The following is a 13,847-nucleotide window of genomic DNA, read 5'->3' on the forward strand; positions in this document are numbered from 1 at the left end:
ACTGCACAAGCAGAGAGGAACTGGAGATTATATACTCCAAATATTAACATGCATGAAATATTTCTTTCTTTTTTTTCCTTTTCTTTTTTTTTTCTTTTTGGTTTTCTTTTTGGTTTTTCAAGACAGGGTTTCTCTGTGTAGCCCTGGCCATCCTGGAACTCACTCTGTAGTCCAGGCTGGCCTTGAACTCAGAAATCTGCCTGCCTCTGCCTCCCAAGAACTAGGATTAAAGGCGTATGCCACCACTGCCCTGCTGCATGAAATATTTCTAAAGTATCCTACCTCCAAGGTTACTATATTCTCAAGTCTGTGGGTTGCCATTAGAATGATTCTTGATTTGTGTGAACTATGCCTGACTTCTTTCACCACTACTGCTCCACATAACTTTATCACCACATAATGGTATCAATTCTATAAGGCTGTGTTGAAAATAAAATACAGTTTTAAGAACTGTAAGTTTTGATGCAGTCAGTACGTTATGTGCAGTACTATGTACTCCAAAAATATACCTTATCCCAAAATACTAGTAGTGATGTATTATTTTTAAGTATACAGCTAATATGTTTGGAGTTATTTAAAATTTATATTGAGAGAAATGTATTTTCACTATTGTTGTAGATGAGCATCTACATAAGACTGTTAAATTGATTGTTGTTTTATATCAAAAAACTTTTATAATACTTATTTTTATTGTTATAATATTTTATAAATTCTAAGGAATATGACAAAAAAGATATTGTAGGTATTGGAGGGGGGTCTATGGGAGGAGCAGTGGTACAAAAGGGAAACGAGAATATGATTCAATTCTATTTAATTAAAATGTTTTTAAATGTTAACAAATTCAGATAAATTGAAATCATGTAACTTTTCTCATCATAATGCAATAAAAGTTTAAATATATGTATATATATATATATATATATATATATATATATATATATATATATATATATATATATATATACCTTATCCCCAGTACCTGTTTGGAAACATAGGTTTCATAGCTGTAAACAAGATACAAGTTGATTGTTAATACAGTATGACTGGTATTCTTTATTTGCTGTTATCTTATTTCAAGACAAAGTTTCACCATGTATCCCAGACTGGCCTTGAATTCCTGATCCTCTCTCTTCCTCAGCCTCACAAATGTTTCAATTAACAAGCCTGTACCACCACACCTATATTTCTCATTAGAAATGAGAGAGAAACACAGAGTGAAGTGAGCATATTAAGGAGGAGACAGCCAGAGCCATCTTACCAGCTGTCCTAGGAATATGTGTCTACCAGAATCAGAGAAAGACAAGAGATTACCCTCTAGAGTCTCAGCAGAGGCTTAAGTTTGCTGACTTGCTATTGTCTTAACATTGGGCATGCAGCTTCCAAACCTGTAGGAAAGTAAGTCTTTGGTGCTTTCATCCAACCAAATGTGGTACTCAGTTACAGCAGCAGTAGGAATTCATAGAATGTTATAATGTGTGCTTCTGATACCCTTCTAAAAGCAGCAACATTCAGGAGAGTACAGAAGACTGCCATAAATTGAGGGCTCCATCTGCTTCATTATTGAGTCAAGATAAACATGTCTCTTTTTATTTTGTCACATCAAAACCTTTTTTTAAAAATTATTTATTTTGTATATATGAGTACACTATAGCTCTCTTCAGACACATCAGAAAAGGGCATCAGATCCTATTATAGATGGTTATGAGCCACCATGTGGTTGGTGGGAATTGAACTCAGGACCTTCTGGAAGAGCAATCAGTGCTCTTAACCAATGAGCCTTCTCTCCAGTGTATACATCATAATCTTAAAAGAAGTCAAAAATCAATAAAATTCATTGTGGTAACACACATATCTACTTACCTGAGCACTACCAAGGCTGAGCCAGGAGAATCAGGAATTTGAGGTCAAAAGGGCTACAACTTTATCTAAAAACAAACCTGAACAAAACAAACAAACAAAACAACTAATATCCATTGTCCCCAATCAGTTCAAACAATTAGTTCTTCACCCTTAAAAAGTAGAGGCTGTGTCTTGTGCTTAAGATTTCATCAGTAAATCCATCCTATCATTTCCAGTCACTGCTTTGCTTCTATGATCAGTCATCCAACATATTCATGTCCCATTCTGCTTCACACTCTACAAAACAATGGCTCACATACAATTTGTCTTCAACTGAATCTCTAAGAAAATAAGTAAGACTAAAAAGACAGAGGCCTCCATTATGCCAGAGGATCCTCTCCAGTGAATGTAAATCCATTCTTCACCAAATACAGTACATAATTACAGTAACTACATACACTGCTTTATCTGAACAGCTTCTTTGTTTGAGGTTCTTTGTCTTGTTTGAGTAAATACATTTGAATTCTTCTTTCAGGCCACTTCAGAACACTAAACTCCTCTTCAACATATAGGTACAAATGAAGTAACTCATTAAGGAAGCCAATATCTATGCTGTTGGGCATAGATTCTTTACCAGTGCCTCTCACTATTAGCCCTCATTTTTAAGCCATAAAGGAAACATTCACTTTACAATTGCTAATTAGACAAAGCAAGGACAAAATAAATCTCATTACTTGTCACAGATAGCAATCTAAATGTCCAAACAGCTTCTGAAAGCCATTATGCTATTTTAAGTTGTAGTTGCTAATCAATATTTGTCAAGTACTTATCTTCTACTCTAGTTACCTCGTTATAGAAAACAGTACTTCTATGGTACCAGCTCATGCTTGTTATAGCTATAATTCTTCAAATTGACATCGATGACATGTAAGAACTAATAAACATGTTTTCTCTTTTAGGAATTCTGACCAAACATCAAAATGCATTACTTATGACACTACTTATGACATTACTTATTACTTCAGGCCACACTGAAGATGTAGGCATTTGAAGAATACTTTAAGAAGCAATTGTGTTTCGTGCCCTCTGTTTAGAAAGAGTCTCATCATCTGTGTACAAATAGTTCTTAGTAAGAGTTCATATGCAAGTAGCAACTAGGTGTCACATGAATTCAGTTGTCCACATTCTAACTTAAGCTGTTTTCTACCATCTTCTCCTATTATACTCCAGAACTAGCATGTAACAGCCCCTCACAGTACCCGTTAAGCCTGACCTTTAAGCATAGATGCACATAAAAAGAGAGGGGATTCATATGTAAGGGAGAAGGCACCTTTTAAACATCAAGAAAAAAGTTCCAAAAATAAGTTTTAAATTTTCACAATTTATGTATAACACACACACACACACACACACATCAAAGAGCAAGACTGTTTCATTTCATTTCTCATACCTCCTTAGGTATGAGAACTGAGAGCTTTGACTGAAATTCTTCCCAGTTAACTATCCCTTCAGCAAGTATGTCTGGGACAGAGCAGGGCATTCAATGATCATCAATGCCCATGAAATAGCTGAGAATAACAAACATAGTTATCTCAAAGGGATCTATCTTGGGGGTGTATATGTATATCCTGTCATTTGATCACAGGATATATACTGCACTGTGATTCAATTAATCCTCATGGAAAGAGCAGATTGGACATCCCAGTGGGACAAAGCAAAGTTGGGCTTCAAAGTCTTATAGAAAAAGGAGATAGGGGTAACTACTGTGCAAGTTAACACTGACATACCATAAATTCTTGTACATTACAGGCCAGCTTTGAATATGAGAAAGTCATGTTAGAATACATGTGAGGAGAAGAAAACTAAAGTAATAGATTTTTTTATTATTAGATTATTTTCTTTACTTACATTTCAAATTTTATCCCCTTGCCTTATTTCTGCTATTCTCTCTTCCCTCCTCTGTTCAACAACTCACCCACTCCATCTTCCCTGTCCTAGCATTCCTCTATACTGGGGCATCAAGCTTTCACAAGACCAAGGACCTTTCCTCTCATTGATATCCCACAAGGTCATCCTCTCCTACATATGCTGCTGGAGCCTTGAGTCCTTCCATGTGTACTCTTTGGTTGGTGGTTTAGTCCCTGGGAGCTCTGAGGGTACTAGATGGTTCATATTGTTGTTCCTCCAATGGGGCTACAAACCCCTTCAGCTCCTTGGGTCTTTTCTCTAGCTCCTCCTGATTTAAACCCTGACTTACATTTTATTACAAAAGATGGGGAAAGTACACCTTTTGAAAAAGGTGAGATTAGATGAGCATTTGCAAGCACTAACATAGGAAGGGCAATTGTGCCTGTGTGATAGATCCATCTATAAATATTAAAAAGAATTGTGCATTTGGAGTCCTTTAGGCAACTCCAAACTTTATCAGCAGCTTACACTTTTAAGCACGCACTTTAATGGAAAACATTTAAATAATAACTTGAAATAAACATTTCTCTAAGAGGGTATAGAAGCTGGTGCTTAGCTGCAAACCAGGACAAATTCCAACTTTAATATCCATGTTACAGGCATTAAAACTGTAGGGTTGGTTTCTGGAGAGAAGATGAAGAACCCAAGCCAAAAAGTGCTTGGGAAGAGTTAAAGCTGTAAGTACTCGCTGCTTTCATTCCCCTGTCTAATGGCATCACGATAATCACATTACCATTGGAGACTGCAGAGCAGAGCTGCCAAGGAAGTGAATAGGTACAAATCCTGCAGAACCTTAGGAACCAAGCAGGAAAAGAATGCAGAGTGTGCCCTCTATTGGTCTATACATCTTAATTGCTGAGGTGGTTGATTTACAAGTTGTTCTCAGCAACAGGTAGGGGACAAAAGCCACTGTGGTACAAAAAGCATTTAGTGGGCAGACGTTGGGATCTAGTATCAGCACACCATCCCAGAAGGAATGAGTAACACACCCTGGCTTTCAGCATTCTGTGGAATGTTTGATGAATCTGTTCATACTGCCATAATTTGGTGATCCAAATCGCTGCCTGAAAATTATAACAGAGTTTTGTATCACTATACCTATCTCACTGTAGACAGAATGGATAGGTAAATAGATATACCTTGTTACTGGGATGAAATTAGATCCCTTGAGGTTTTAACAAAATTCTCTTACATTTAGTATATTTTATAAGCTCTCTAGATGTATGTAGAATGATCAACTATTATTTTTTTTAAATCCAAAGGTGTTAACTGTAATGGTTTCAATGTTGCTTCCTCAAGAAGAAATAGCCTTCTTTAAGCCTTGATTTTGTATACCAGAAGCTGACACAAGACAGTGGGGCAACTGACACACAAATTAACATGTGTGCATAGCTGAAGACTGTGGAAATTTGACAGCATCTTGGGCACCTCATATCCATGGAATAGGAACTGGATTCTTCCGTGAGGCACTGTTTCTTAACTTCATGTAAATGGGTGAAAAGGATGTTTTGGAAGAGGTGTGTTCTCTGAAAAGGAAGTCTTTGCTACTAGAGAGGTGAACTATTATCTTTGAGGAAAGGGACTATGCCAACGCAATTATTTGCTGTGGCTTCTGATGTGGTCTTATGTTAGATGTGCCCTAGAGAATGACTCAAACCCCACACAGGAATAAAAGCTTTTAGAAAACAAAATTTGCATCGCTTTAAAGCAGCTACTAGATATCATGTTCACTATAGTTTCTCCACTATTCAATCAACCAACATTTCTTAAACTACTAAAGGAAAGAATTGAAGCATGTATCACTTGGACACTCGAGGGGAAGGCCTAGATCTAGATTGCCTTCCCTGACCCCAAAGGAAACAAGTTTTGTTTTCATTTCAGGCAGCATACAAAAGCTGTTGCCCCTCTCCTCGACCCCAAATTTATCACTTATGCTCAATGGAAATGTGTTGATCAGGAAAAAGTCTCCTTGACAAGTATTCCTTCTATCCATATATCATTAAAATAGAATGACTTCTGGTAAATTACAAATGTTTTCTTCAAATGACAACGTAAGTAAAGCTCTCTAATTTTTTCAACTATATTTTAGAGTAAAGAAGTGAAAATATTTTAATAGGTTTCTCTACTCTTTATTGACTATTATTCTGATTATAATGTGTGCATATCCATAAATACATGCCACTAGAAATCTATGTGTAAAAACAAGTACAAACACAAGTATATATATATATATATGTTCATGGCCACATGTTCTGACTCTTAGAGTATTAGAAATAAGAAGTTGCTATAATTCATACATCAGATTGGTGAAAATATACCAATTATGCAAGTTTTTACTATAACATATTTATGGTCCCTTAATTACTCCAGCCTTTACTTCCAGTTATTTAATCTCAGTTCTTTATTAGTATAATTATGAGGTATAAGATATTTTGAGACTAATAACAGTTTGTAGTCTCCAAACCTTCTGGATCAAAATTAAAATTTACTTCTATTTCTTGCAAATATCTATCTAACAAAAAAATGCTAATTAATTTAGAAGTGTTGGCGTCTCATTATACCCATGCAGTTCTTAACAATTCACCTTAAAATGTACATATTGTCTTACTAAGCAGCTTGTCATCCTTATCAAGCAAGCCCCACCTCCATGCAGCAATGAAATGCCAGGATTCTGAAAGGAACTACATAATCACACTTCACGTAGCCTCTTCATATCTATGAAGGAATTTGACTTCATATATACATGAGCATACCTGTGTCTCTCCAAGCTATGATTTTATGAGTGTTTTATATCAAAGTCACAAGTATCAAAATAAGGATTAAATTTTCTTCCACTAATTTATCTAGTGTATTAGTATAAAAGCCTTTTAAGAAAGTGCATATATTTCAATTACTTTCTCCTCGATAATTTCCTCATTCAGATGAATCAAGTATCTAGGGTGTACAAGTCCACTGTTACCCTTTTCTCTAAAGAGGTGTTTTTTGAAATATAGGCATGCCTGCCCCAGGAGTTTCCCTACCCTGTCCCCAAGTTAAAAGCCACTTATGAAACAATCAAACTATCATTTGAACGACAGGTAGATGATCGGATCCATATGCACGTGCTGACATACTGAGAATTTCAGACTTACAGTGTGTGCTGGCTGGGGATGCTCACAGACATCCACAGTCAACAATGAGGCTGCAATTGGCAGTTAAGCATTAAAACTTGAAATATGTGTAAAACACTGTAAATTTTAAGTCTCCAAAATTTCCTAGGGACAGACAATGAAATCTATTCAATATCTATGTGTTGTATAGGGAAGACTCTTTGGGGAACAACAAGGATTGTCGAAATGGCAGTACCACAGTTATTGCCTATCTACAGAAGTTCAACATAGGATAACACACACTGCAAGATAACCAGAATAAGGGAGAAAATAAGATCCATTGAGGAGTATCATGAAGAGCTAAGAAACTAAATAGGTATAAGGTCATTGGGCCTCAAAAAAGACAAGCAGTTACTTCCAGGAAGGCCTCCCAGAAGCAATGGTATTGTAACTGGCTAACCTAACATTTCAATAAAGCAAGTGAAGGATCCTGATGGAGTTTAGCTATGGGATGCTAGGTGAAGGTTAGGAGCATACTTCAATCAGAAGGTGAGAACGATGACTACCACATAAGCGATGCCAATATTGACTTTGTGGGTAGTCTGAAGGCTGGTGTGTTTGAGGTTTGTGAGCAAATAATATGAGTAGATCTGTGGCTACGAAAGGTGCATATGGCAGTGTTCTAAAGGGCTGGGGTATAGGAAACATAATGCTATTCAATAAGGAGGCTGTGAGGTCCAAGATAGGAAATATGCTTGGAAATGGAAAAGATACACTCAGGAAACATAAACTTATCTAAGGCATACTCTACAATAAAGGATAGCTTCAGCTGTTCAATTGAACTGATACAATTTTTAGACAGCAAAAGAAAGGTCAAAACAAGAGAAAGCTCACAGTTTTAACACACAGAAACCCCATGACTTGAAACCAGGAACACAAGCAAAGGCACATATCCAGGGGAGAACCACGAGGAGGAAATAAGTTGTCAAGCCCAAGTTTACATAAAACATCTATCCAACTATCAGTAGTTGTTGAGAAATCAGAGTGTGCTGTAATCTGAAGCCTACAATGAAAAGCTGAGAACTAAAATTAAGACTGGTTATGGTAAGGGTTGAAGAAAAGCTATGGAAGGAAGATAAAGAGAATAAAGGTAAATAAATAAGAGGTACCATCCTTTGTCAATAAGAACCAACAAATAGGGATGTATAGAAAACTGAAACCTGTGTCACTGGATAGAGGATGAAGCCCACACTGGAAAAAAGAATAGATTATCTCCTAAGGGATGAGTAATGGCAGATCAAAGTGATATCATCAGGAAAATACAGAGTATAAATAGCCATCAAGAAAACTTTTTTCCAAACTGGCGAGATGAGTCAGTGGTTAAGTGTACTGGCTGCTTTTCCAGGGGACCAGGGTTCATTTGCCAGCACCCATGTGGCAGCTCACAACTGTCTGTAACTCAGTCTCAGGGGATCTGCATTCCTGGTCACCAGGTTCTAGGCACCAGTTACATATGTGGTACACAAACATACATGTATGCAAAAACACCCATATATACACACAAAATTAAATTGTAAACTTATTTGTTTGGCTAGTTTGTTTGGTTGTGGTTGTTTGTTTGGCTAGTTGGTTTTTTTGAGACAGGGTGTCTTTATATAGCCCTGGATGTCCTTGAACTAGCTCTGCAGACCAGGTTGTCCTTGAACTCACAGACACCAAATGCCTCAGCCTCTGGAGTGCTGGAATTAAAGGTGTGTATCACCACTGCCTGGCCTATTATAAAGTCATTTTTAAAAAGTAAGTTCTTCATTGACCAACCTCTGCTTTGCAATTAAATAAAACTACTGTAAAATCTATGACCAATAATCTTAGATAGAAAATCCTTTCAGAAAAAGGATGGAATTAGAAGCCAGACTGTAGCCAACCACAAAGTGAAGAATGCCCCCAGGTTGACCAAGCACACCAAGCAGGATAAGGAAATGAAGATTGGACAGTAATTATGACAAGAGAGGTGACTGAACAAGAGAAAACAAAGGAATACATGTGACCTGGGACAGAGCAGTCACTTATGAGAAGTGGGTGGCCAGCAAGACAGGGCATGAAAGGAAAGGTCAGTGGAAGAGATTCAAGATGAACAAAGTATATAATGACATATATGTGTGGAAAAGCCATAACAAAGCTATTTATTGTGTATGTTAACTAAAAAATAACTCAAAGCAAAACTTTGAGTTAGCAGCACTGCAGAATACCTAAAAAGTCTGACGGGAAGGAAGGTCCCAGAAGAGAGAACAGAGGTGACACAGATCTTGGAGAGAAATAACACCTCATCTCACCATTCTACCATGGTCCTGATCTTTACAGCCTAAGAGAAAAACAAAAGGAAATGAAAGACAAGGGTAAAAATGAGTAAATATATCAGTTTAGTTCTAAAAGGCTAAATCTCCATTATAAAAATCTTTTCTACTGTACTCTCTTCACACACTCAAAAATATGATATATAGACACCTTCATTATAATATGTGCACATAAATATATATGTTATCTATGCATTTGAGTACTGTAATTAGCATCAGATACATTTGTTCCAGCTGAAACCATAATATGGCTCTCCCCTCGCGATTAGTCCTTGATTTGCTCTGGGTAAGGAGAAGGCAGGATAGTGACCCTCAAGACATTCTGAAAAGTAACAAAATTTAAACTTCATCATCATCCCAAAGCTTAGCACTTCTTTTCAGCAGAGATTAACAGATCAAGCATTATAGCAAAAGATTTGTCTGTCATCTACTTCCTGGACTTGGGGGGATAAGTATGACTATATCCAAATAGAGGAAAAGAGAGTTAAAGGCAGTCAGTTGGAATAAAAGAAATAAAAGAATAAGTAGTCTGGATAATCTATGAACTGGCCAGTTCCTGAATAAATCAGGAGGTAGGTTTGCATTAAGTAATGAAAAGTGTCATTTCCAACTTGTGATTGCTGCAATATTGGATGCTACTCAGGCTTTGTTTGAAGAGCAGATAAAGTAAGCCAGGATTAAATGGAAGGCTAGGAGAACGTCACCTACTCTGACTCCTTTCCAAATGTCAGTGGCAAATAATATGTTGGTCTGAGCTCGGCAATCTCCTGACCTCCTTGTACTGGTTAAAACACTGGCCAGAAAAACTGATGCAATTATGCTGGAAGCAAAAGCAGCCAATGGGGATAGGGGGTTGGGAGGGGGGTGAAGAAAAGAAAAGAAAGAACATGTTTATTTTGAAAGTTAAACATCACATCAATTTTTCTGAACTACTTTGGAACTTAAAAAAAAAAAAAGCCAGCATACATACAAAATGTATTTTGAAGCTTTTAAGTGTAGGTTAATATGTTCCATGTGCTAGTTTGTATTTTTTGAAAGGATACTGGAAGAAATAAGCCATTATTAAAAAGTACTTACGAAAAACAAATACCTTTAAATCTCTTCATTAGATTATAAATGACAAACAAATTAATTTAGTTCTATGCAGTTAAAGAGAAACTGTTTGTCTTTTTCTCCACCCTCAGCTGCCAGAAACACACCACACTGTTTGTGATAAACAATTCATCTTTGTAGAAGAAGCCAAAAGTAATTTTTCTGAGCACAAGAGGTTATGGATGGAGGAGTGAGTGCTGGACACTCCTGAGAGAAAAGGTTATAACAACAGCCCTTGGAGTGCCACGCCCACCAGCCACACCAGTTACAGGGCCCTAAGCCTGGCTGCTTTCAAGAGCTTCCTAGAGAAGTCTTTTCTCTATGTGCATCCCTGACTCTGCCATGGCCACCGTAGTCCAAACTCGGGAAATTCTATGATAGCATAATAAAGTTATAGTTTACATTTTTGGTAATTCAGCTCCAAAACATGACTTACAATTACAATAAACTAAGTAAATACAGCTTTAAAAAAAACACCCATTTAAGAATGTAGTTAAATCACAAGAACCCTAGACAGAGACAATGGCGGTTAGCAGTAGCTAGTAGGGACTGCTTACGAAGTGAAGAGGGGTTAACAGTTGTGAGCAGTTACTATGGAGACAAAACATGAGTTGCCAATCAGTCGCCCCAAATATCAGCACGTGTGTCCCTTCTACAAGGATATGCATTCTTAGCTCTGTGTTTGTGCCTAATTAATAAAAATTGTTTCAGCTGGGCCCTATTAGTGACCATTAAATGCACTTTTATGAAAGGAAGGGAGAAAACTCAGTCACAGTCTATGACAGTCTTCATGAGATAGTTTTGCCCCAAAGTTGACAAGGTTGAAATTTTATTTTCTCAGTCCTCTGGCTATCTTTGGAATAAAACATGGAGCTGAAGGATACATTTGCTCTCTATTTCAGACTGGATGCAATTGATTTTAACTGACTAAATGATCCGATCTCTGCCAAGGATTTTATTTCATTAAGAGAATGATATTAAGGAGCATCTGAGATCATGGAGCAGACTAAACATAATGCCAAAGGAGTTCTGAGAAGATGCCACAGTGAAGGTTTGATTATTTGCAGATGGAATACAAAAAAAGAAAAAAAGAAAATCAGGTCCCAGGGGCAAGCCTAACCAATCCTGGTGCCATTGCTGCCTGCCTGCATCAGAGCACAAAGCCAAGGAAATAACTCATCTTTTATGCTACAACACCTTTTTTTTTTAAGTAGTAATCACTTTTTTCCTAGAAGGTAATATTTAACTGCCACTATGCAAAACAAAGGAGCAAGGGGAAATGTTGGTACCACAATAGGCTCTAGCATGTCAACTGTCAGTATTGACACGATTTGGCTGGTAGACAGGCATTCACAAAAAAAAAAAAAAAAAAAAAAAAAAAAAAAAAAAAAAAAAAAAAAAACCTTAATTTAAATCAATCTCCTTTTGGAAAAGCCAATTGTTTGGTATGCACAACAATTGGTGTAGGGATCAATCAGTGGACATGAGATCAATTAAAAGCAGCTTAAGTTTGTGAGGAGGGACAATTCACACAACTTGAGTTAGATCTCTATTCATTTCAATATGTTCACAATACAGTCCCTTAAGCTTCCTTGCAGGGCAGAAAAGCTACTATGACCCTGCGCTGTCTAGCCAGTCCTTTAAGTAGTTCCACTTTTAATTAAAAACACAGTGCACCCTTTGTTGGCACAGATAGTATGGTCACTTTAAAAACTGTAGTTATTTCAGGCATAAACTTGGGATTCAGGAAAAGACATCTGTTGAGGGAGTGAAAGCCAGAAACATACTTTGATAGACATCATTTTTTGAACAGCCATACCCATCGACATGTACGTGAAAGCCTTCAAACTTTAGGAAATGACAAGGTTGCTTTGGCACATGTTACTGCTGCACGCTTTCTAAATGGGTTTTTAAATGTCAGAGCTTGGGACGGTAGATGGCAATTGCTGCAAGAGAATTTGTGAAAGCGAGCTCTGAAAGAAAATAGGATGTGGTTCAGATACCCAAGAAGAAAAAGCACAGGCATGGAGCCTGGGAGATGGCCCTATAGGAGAAATAAATGCGTGCAGTATCGCCCCTGGCCGCAGGAGTGCTGTGATACCATTCTCTGCCCAGCAGCATCTCCGCATCTCAGACAATGCCCTTAATTCTTCTCCACTCAAGCACAGGGGCCAATGGTGTGAATCAGAAGTCCACCACCGAATTAGCAAGTCTTGTAGCAGTCAAGAATGTGCTAAGAAGTCGTAGGTACTGCTGTAGTTTCCAAACTTTAAGCACTTTTGGTATTTTCAACAAAATTGATTACAATTCCTGTTTTTAAAAGTGGACATACCTTCTCCAAACACTGCAGACCACAATATAATAAATATATAATTAATAATAATAATAATAATAATAATAATAATAATAATATTGCCACATCTGCCAAGCAACACCTGAAAATGTAACAACGGCATGGCGAAAGGACCCTGTTGGAAGAGGTGAGAAGAGATGGAGAGTTACTTTTCAAAGTTGGGTAGCAACATGAAACTCTCCTAGCTTTTGGTGAGGAGTTTCTCCATGATGTTTTATATGTAGTGATCTCTGAAAAACAGAAATGTTCCTCAAATGTCAGAAATGACGCAGAAAAAAAGACTGAGGGTGGATATATGTGTTCTTTATAATAAGCCAGAGATACATAGCAACAATAAAAACAGTGGTTCTTCAAAAGTCACACACCATGGATGACTTGAAGTTTTGCTCTGGAATAGGCCAAGTTCTTCAGCTCAGGAGAAAAGCTTAGTGCCCCCCCCCAAAAAAAGTCAACAACAACAACAACAACACTAATATCTCCAAAACTAGCTGCAGGGCCAGAGTCTTTATCCCACCAGAGATGTTTATAGTCTGGAAAAACAAAGTCAAGGTCTCCAAGCCTCATGACAAATTCTATCAGTGTAAAAGACCAAATTGGTGGTCAGACAACTGACTCTCATCAGGTGCTAACAAAGGGTTGTTGTGCAAGGGCCTTGTGCTAGTAAGTACTTCAATGCTATGCCAGTGTGGTGCAGTTTATGTTTAGGTCCCTACAGAAAACTTCATTGTGTCTGGCTCAAAAATGCATTTGGCTTAGCCAGCGCCCCCAGTAAGACTGGAAGACAGAAATATGCACACACTAAAGTAGAAGTCTCTGAAATCTTTCTGGAGGCTTCCATTTGCCTTCACCCTTCACACAAGTGATGGAGAAGTGAGCATTTAAAAAGACTCACATGAATCTCATTGAGGACAAAACCCTTCCCCAAAATTGCTGCTTTTGAGAAAACAAACAGGGCAATGTGGGCTTCTTTTTAACAAATACGCTGCAGGGGAGAACTCCCTGAGAAAGCCAGAGCAGGAGTTGCTACTAAATTCATTAAGTTCCCATCTCTTCCTGGGTTCCACAAAAGTGGAACAGTGTTGCTTTTTTTTTTCTTGGCAACTCAGGTTCTACCATACAACTTGACATTTCTCCTCAACAACACCCCCCTCC

At 37.5% G+C, this 13,847-nt stretch overlaps 1 protein-coding gene across 2 annotated transcripts in view; it reads right to left on the reverse strand.

Moving 5' to 3' along the window:
• Positions 1-13,847, reverse strand: part of Rspo2 (R-spondin 2) — a 147,993-nt gene that overhangs the window by 132,521 nt on the left and 1,625 nt on the right. The window lies entirely within an intron of this gene.

The sequence above is a fragment of the Mastomys coucha genome, unplaced genomic scaffold (genome assembly GCF_008632895.1).
Source record: "Mastomys coucha isolate ucsf_1 unplaced genomic scaffold, UCSF_Mcou_1 pScaffold7, whole genome shotgun sequence".
NCBI lineage: Eukaryota > Metazoa > Chordata > Mammalia > Rodentia > Muridae > Mastomys > Mastomys coucha.